We start from the raw sequence: 7928 nt of genomic DNA, 5'->3' as shown, positions 1-7928 counted from the left end.
GTCTTTCCTTAATCTTTCTTCTAAGATAAGTCGTAGGGTCAGTATTGCCTCACGTGTTCCAACATTTCTACGTAATCCAAGAATTACACAAGAAGTAGTTATAAGATACCACATAGAGTCACATATGTCCTACTACCATGGAAATTTTGTTTTTTTTCTTTATTTTTTCTCTTCTCTCTTTATTTCATTTTGCGTTTTTCTTGGATCTATTTTTTTCCTTTCTCTTTTCTCCTTATCCTTTACACTCCTTATTCTCCCCTTTTCGTTTTTCTTTTCTGAGATGTTACTTTAGGCTTATGGGTTTGTTTGTTATCACTTTTGAAGTGGTGGGATTATAAAATAAGTTTTAAATAATGTCATTAATTTTGCTGTTTAATATGACCTGTTTTAGATTACCAATAGTTCGGTGCATTTACTTACAGAAAAAATATACTTAAAAAAAGCTGTTTTCAGTCTTTGTGAGTCTACAGACATTTAATACATAAGTAAATGTCTGTATATGTGCGACTAATATCAGAATCTTCCTCACATAATCATTCTCTAAATTTTCGCAGCACATTTTGTGACAACAACATCTTACTTCAAAGATTCCTGTTTAAGTTTCCCGAGCATCTCTGCTACACATTCGAACAGGCTGCACCAACCTGTTATAATACCAGCAACATCGATTTTGTCATTATTGCAATTCAGTTCATACAACGATGTTTGGTGACCATAAATGTTGTTTCTATAATCTTCATAGGGTAGATATCTTGCTACTATATGAATACATATACAGGGTGGGTCACTAACTATTGCCACCAACAATAACTCCGAAAGTATAATAGAAACTGAAAAGTTAGTGGAACAAAAGTTGCATGGGACAACGAGGGCCATAATATGACGGTGATTTTTTGTTGCTAGGTGGGGTCGTTTCAGAAATACGTAGGTGTTTTTTTTTTTTAATTGGATGCTGTAGCTTGGTACTTATTTTCTGATAGCGGCTATCGGGACGAATCCAATGACGTGTAATAGTAAGGTCAAAGAAGGTCCAAAAGGTGGCATGAACGTCCATTTACAGCAGGTATTCCAAGTGATGACCATTGGTATCAATGCGGTACTGCAATCTTCTTATCATGAATTGAGTGGTATTCCTTATCATTTCGACACTTATCAAAGCACATGCTCCGACAGTTCTCTCTCGCATATCTTCAGGTGCAGTTGGAACGTTTTTATGAACAATGTCTTTTACGAATCCCCACGAGAAAATATCCCGAGGCGTCAAGTCTGGCGTACGAGCCGGCCACGACACATCTCCTCCGCGCCCAATCCAACGATTTGGGAACTGTCTTTGCGACTCATTTCTTGCCATCAGCGAAAAAGTGCCGGAAACCCATCGTGTTGATACCACATTCTGTTCCTTGTTCCTAAAAGTATTTCTTCCAATAACAGACCTTACGATTCTTGCAGGAATGTGGTGCACTTCCTACCATTAAGATTTCCTTCGATCAAATTGGGGCCTATAATTCTGTCCTCCAGAATCCCACACCATACATTCACCGACCACGGTTTTTGGTGTGCAACTTACCGCCACCCACATTGATTTTCAGTTCCCCAATAATGCATGTTATGGAAATTAACATTTCCATGCTTCGTGAATGTAGTCTCGTCAGTAAATAAAATACCAATGGTCATCCCTCTGAATCTGAAGTTGAGCCCATCGGCAGATTTAAATGCGACGCATATAATTCGTACCAGTTAATTCTTGGTGGAGACTGATACGGCAAGGATGATATTTATGGCGGTGTAGGATACGAACAACACTACTCTGGCTCATGCCAGATTCCGTTGCGATTTGACGCGAACTAACACAAGGATCTCGAACTACAGTGGAAAGAGTACCAATTTCTGTTTCCTCTTTTGTAAGTTTACTTTGCCGGGTGTGGTTCCGATGCGTTAAAGATCAAGTTGTTCTCAATTTATCATACACATATTTAAATGTACGACGTGTAAGGTGCGTTCGTTGAGGATATCTTTCAGTGTATAAGTCTCTAGCTCTCACTGAATTTCATTGGCATTCTCCGTAAATGAGAAGCATATCGATTTGTTCTTCGAAGGAATACATCATTCACATTCGCTTGACTCGGCGATAATAGTCTTACCGTTCCTAATTGTGTTGTATTGCGAAACCGTCGAATGGTGTTTGCATGTCAATGGCACATTAGATGGATACGCCGTATTCGGCGAATATTTACTATTTGCACGATGTACGAGAGAGGGTAGGTTGTTTGGGGGAGGAGAACAGACTGCGAGGTCATCGGTGTCATCGGATTAGGGAAGGATCGATTTAGGGAAATCACGGAAAACCTAAATCAGGATGGCCGGACGCGTGATTGAACCCTCGTCCCCCCGAATGCGAATCCAGTGTGCTAGCCACTGCGCCACCTCGCTCGGGTATATACGAGAGAGAATTGTCAGAGCATGTACTTCGATAAGTGCCCAAGTGATAAGGAATGCCACTCAATCCATGATAAGAGGATTTCAGCCCTGCATTGATACCAATGGTCATGACTTCGAACACCTTCTGTAAATGGACGTTCATACCACCTTTTAGACCCTCGTTGACCTTCAATGTTCTTACTGTTACACATCATTGGATTCATCTCGATAGCCGCTATCAGAAAATAAGTACCGAGCTATAGCATCCCATTTAAAAAGCAAAGTTGACCTTCATATCTCTGATGCGACCCCACCTAGCAACAAAGAACCAACGTCATAATATGGCCCCCGTTGTCCTTTGCAACATTTGTGGCCCAGACTTATCAGCTACTATCATACTTTCGGAGTTATTCTAGGTGGCAATAGTTAGTGACTGACCGTATATATATATATATATATATATATATATATATATATATATATATATATATATATATATATATATATATATATATAGTCAACACTGTAAAATACATGGACAGAATTCTCTTCTTAGCGAATGATTATGATTGTTTGAGGAAGAGAGGAAGATTGTGATAATTCTGGTGCCAGTTATATATATATATATATATATATATATATATATATATATATATATATATATATATATATATATTCCTCAAGTAATATATATACATATTACTGGCTGCACAATTATCAAAATCTTCCTCAAATGATCAGTCTCTAAATTTGTCCAACACAGTCCATGTCAACAACTTCGTCTTACTTCAAAGAGTCCTATTTAAGTTCCCTGAGCTTCTGTACTACACTTTCGAATAGGCTACACCAACCGGTTATGACACTAGCAACGTCGATTTTGTCGTTACTGCAATTCAGTTCATACAGGGATGTTTGGTGACCATAATAATTGTTTCTGTCAACTACACAGGGGATATCTTGAGATTCTTGAAAGCTATTCTAACTGTAACGAGGATACTGCTACATCCTGGGTATTTGCCTTCCACTATTGCTATCCACAACACACCCACGATCACCAGGTGGCAAGAATCTCTCACTGGGGCTAGCATACGCTCAGGCAATCCATGTACTGGCTAGCATACACACGTATGAAAACATTCAGGACAACAACATAAACAGGCTAGTTTGTAAGAAAGGAAGCTCGTGCAGCTGTCATGGCAGTGTGCAGTGCTAGACTCGCCAAGAGAGGCGCCAGCTTCGGCACCAGCGGTACGACCGTCACTGCCAACAGCGCTGCAATCGCGGCACTATGTAACTTTCACAAACCACATGCTCTCCGAGAGATGAGCGGATATCTTTCTGCTGCGCAGTATTTAGGGCGCCGCCCAGCTGTTATGAGAGCAGTTTGCGGAGCCAACCAAACATCATCTCTCCAAAGCGTCCATACAGACAGCGGTTGCAGCAATAAACCAGTATCCAGTTGAAGCTGCCGCTCGTCGTGAACACAAGAACCTTTGGAGTCTCCTGCAAGCCACCAGCATCCCTCCACAAGCAACACTTGGTTCAAATGGCTCTGAGCACGATGGGACTTAACATCTGAGGTCATCAGTCCCCTAGAACTAAAGAATTACTTAAACCTAACTAACCTAAGAACATCACACACATCCATACCCGAGGCAGGATTCGAACCTGCGACCGTAGCAGTCGACAGGCAACACTCTGTGAGCTTGGCCTCTATGGAGTTCAATCCAAATATATGGCATCCGGAGATCTTAGAGTTTTTCTGTGATTGTACATTTCGGGCTGTCATCCAAACTGTGGTCCATAGAGACATAGATATTTATTCTATCAGACTTGATTTGAGAATGGCTGTTGGCGAACTGTGCTTAAGACTGTTCACTGATTATCAAGACAGCTACCAGTTCCTATTGCATCCAGAAGGCTTGTTGTGTTTTTCTGTGACTGATTTAACTGCAACACTTGTGGTTAATAACAAGCGTCTCTGTTTATATTGTTGACGATAAAGGTTTATTATTTGTTGTTTACCCGGTAGTCTTTCCATGTGAGCCCATACCTCGCCGCATCAGATACTGGTGAAACTGCTACGAGTAACCACTTAGGAGAGAATCGCAAAATTAGACTCTATTGGATACAGGTCGGAAGGCAGGGTTGGAAACTGCTGTTGTAGAATGTACGAAGCTGCAAGCGAAGGAAAAATTACACTGATAAGCCCAAACATTGTGACCACCTCTTAAAAGTGTGTTGGTCCACCTCTGGAGCCCAATACAGCAGTGATTCTTGATTGGCTTGGATTCGGTAAGTGCTAGATAGGTTTCTGAAGACATGTGGCACCATAATGTCTACGCACACATCACGCTGTTGCACAGCAGAACAGTTCAGTTTGGAAACACAGAAAATTTCTAAGTTCGCCAGCTGAGTTTTTCTGCCACAGTAGGGCGTGTTTGAACAGCAGCGGCGCGTGTTGTAAGCAAGTGTGTTTGGCGAGCAGCCCTGCAGGGCAGCAAGCTCAGCAAGAGAGTGTGACTGTGAGCTTTCAGGAGGAAGTGTGCGACAGGGACAGAGCTAGGAGAGCTCAGGCCGCCTCCATAACGTTAAGCAAGAAGCATGATTCGTGTCCTAAGTACTGCAACTTAACATGTTTGTGAATATGCTTACTGCATTCACCTGTCTGTCTCCCTCTACGATTTTTACCCTCCCCCCCCCCCCCCACCACTTTCCCCCAATACTAAATTGGTGATCTCCTGCTGTCTCAGAACGTATCTTATCAACTGGTCACTTCATTTGGTCAAATTGAGCGACAAATTTTTTGTCTCACCAATTCTCTTAATTACTTCCTCATTAGCTACGTGTTCGATCCATCTAATCTTCAGCATTCTTCTGTAGCACCACATTTCAAAAGCTTCTATTCTCTTCTTGTCTAAACTGTTTAGGTGGATATATTTCACTTCCATACGTGGCTACACGCCATAAAAATACTTTCACGAAAGACTTTCTAACACTTAAATTTATATTCGATGGTAACAATTTTCTCTTCTACACAAAACCCCTTTTTTTACCATTGCCAGGCTACATTTGAAATCTTCTCTACTTCGTCCATCATCAGTTATTTTTCTCCCCAAACAGCAAAACTCACCTACCACTTTAAGTGTCCCATTTCCTAATCTCGTTCCCTCAGCATCGCCTGATTTGATTCGACTACATTCCATTATCCTTGCTTTGCTTGTGTTGATGTTCATCTTATATCGTATTTTCAGGGCATTATCCATTCCGTTCACTGCTCTTCCAAGCCCTTTGTTGTCTCTGACAGAATTGAAATGTCATCGGCAAGCTTCAAACCTTTTTGTTTTGTTTTGTAAATAAGAACCGACTTTTCCTGCTGCACTGTGCTTTATTTCTCCCAGACGCGTTTCGCCTTTTTCACTTTAAGGCATCATCAGTGGGATTTAGAATGATACAGTGTTGTTATGATATGTGTCATTTGTACATCACAAAACAGTTCACGTTTGGTTGACATCTCCCTTTCCTCTCATCCGGTCACATGATGGAGGTCGCACCACACCTCTATTTATGAATCATAAGCATATTTTTAATACATAAAAATGGTTCAAAAGGCTCTGAGCACTATAAGACTTATCTTCTGAGGTCATTAGTCCCCTAGGACTTAGAACTACTTAAACCTAACTAACCTAAGACATCACGCACATCCATGCCCGAGGCAGGATTCGAACCTGCGACTGTAGCGGTCGCGCGGCTCCAGACTGTAGCGCCTAGAACCGCTCGGCCACTCCGGCCGGCTATTTTTAATACAGCTGTAGTGCGATCTCTATCATGTGACGTGATGAGAGGAAACGCAGTTGCCAGCAGACGTGGACTGTTTTGTAATGTACAAATAACACATATCATAACAACACTGTATCATTCTAGGTCCCACTGATGATGCCTTAAAGTGAAAAAGGCGAAACGCGTCTGGGAGAAATAAGACACAGTGCAGCAGGAAAAGGCGATTTTTATGTGCGTAACAAACATTTCAGTGCTTGCTGCGGAGGATGGCCTTGCAAACAAACTCTAAGTTTTTATTTCTTCTCACTGGTCTTTAAGTCCTATTCCAATTATTCTTTTAGTTTCCTTTACTGTTTGCTCAGTGTATAGATCGAATAACGTCGGTGTTAGGCTACATCCCCTTCTCAACCATTGCTTCCCTTTCATGCCCCTCGACTTTTATAATTGCTATCTAGTTTCTGTACAAGTTGTAAACTGCGTTTCGCTCCCTCGTTTTACCACTACTACCATCACAATTTCAAAGCAAGTGTTAGAATGAACACTGTCAAAATCTGTCTCTAAGTCTACAAGTGCTATACACGTAGATTTGGCTTTCCTTAACCTGTCTTCTAAGGTAAGTCGTAGGATCAGTATTGCGTCGCGTGTCCCTAGATTTCTCCGGAATCAAAATTGATCTCCCCCGAGGTTAGCTTCTACCAGTTTTTCAATTCTTCTGTAAAGAATTTGTGTTAGTATTTTGCAACCACGACTTACTAAATTATTAGTTCAGTAATATCCAGAACTGTCGGCAACTGCTTTCTTTGTAATTGAAATTATTATATTCTTCTTGAAATCTGAAGGTATTTTCCCGTCTCGTACATCTTACACACCAGATGGAAGAGTTTTGTCATGGCTGGCTCTCCCAAGGCTATCGGTAGTTCTAATGGAAAGTTGTCTACTCCCGTGGAGTTGTTTCGACTTCGGTTGTAACACCATAACTTTAGTGCTTAACTGATTTATTTTGCTTTTGTTTCATTTAATGTTATAACATTGCGTATCTATAAATGTGTTTGAATCGATAACACAAAATTGTATACTCCTTTCTTTGTTAAAACTTTGATGTCATGATTTGATCCTATGCAATGTAGTATATCTGTCATTTAAATTCTTTGTCCCATTTGGAGGGAACAAAACTTACTATATGTAATTGTAATTTCTGTGTGAATAATTTTTTGTAGAAATGTCAGTATGTGCAAATGTTCTGTTTTATTTAATGTGTTTGGTTGCTGTTATGTAAACTGCTGATCCTCACTTAGGGTTCTTAGTTATTGTGTATGTAAAAGTTGTTGTGGTTCGCCTCGGGAACGGAACTTTAACGCGCGCAAATTGTGGTTGGCCTAGGTAGGAAAGGTGGAACAAGAGTCAGTCGGGGACGAGCTACCAAACTCAGCACTGCCATGTAAATGTTGCATATGGTGCTGGTTCCGAGGGAGGCTTTTCATGCCGCTTTCCAATGCCTCGGATGGATGGACAAATAGGTGGAAATATTCTGCGATTGGTATCGATCATCGCCACCAAGAAATGATAGAGTCCAGCAATTCTACCTGCCAACATGCAATCATCACCATATTGCGTAATCACTGTTACGGAATACTATAATAATGTACAGTGAAGGATCAGCTTCTTGGATGTGTTAGTGTGTTCAAATATAAGGTAATTTATAACTGAATTTATGTACATACCTTGATTTT

The sequence above is a fragment of the Schistocerca nitens genome, chromosome 9 (genome assembly GCF_023898315.1).
Source record: "Schistocerca nitens isolate TAMUIC-IGC-003100 chromosome 9, iqSchNite1.1, whole genome shotgun sequence".
NCBI lineage: Eukaryota > Metazoa > Arthropoda > Insecta > Orthoptera > Acrididae > Schistocerca > Schistocerca nitens.
This window is presented reverse-complemented; position numbering follows the sequence as displayed.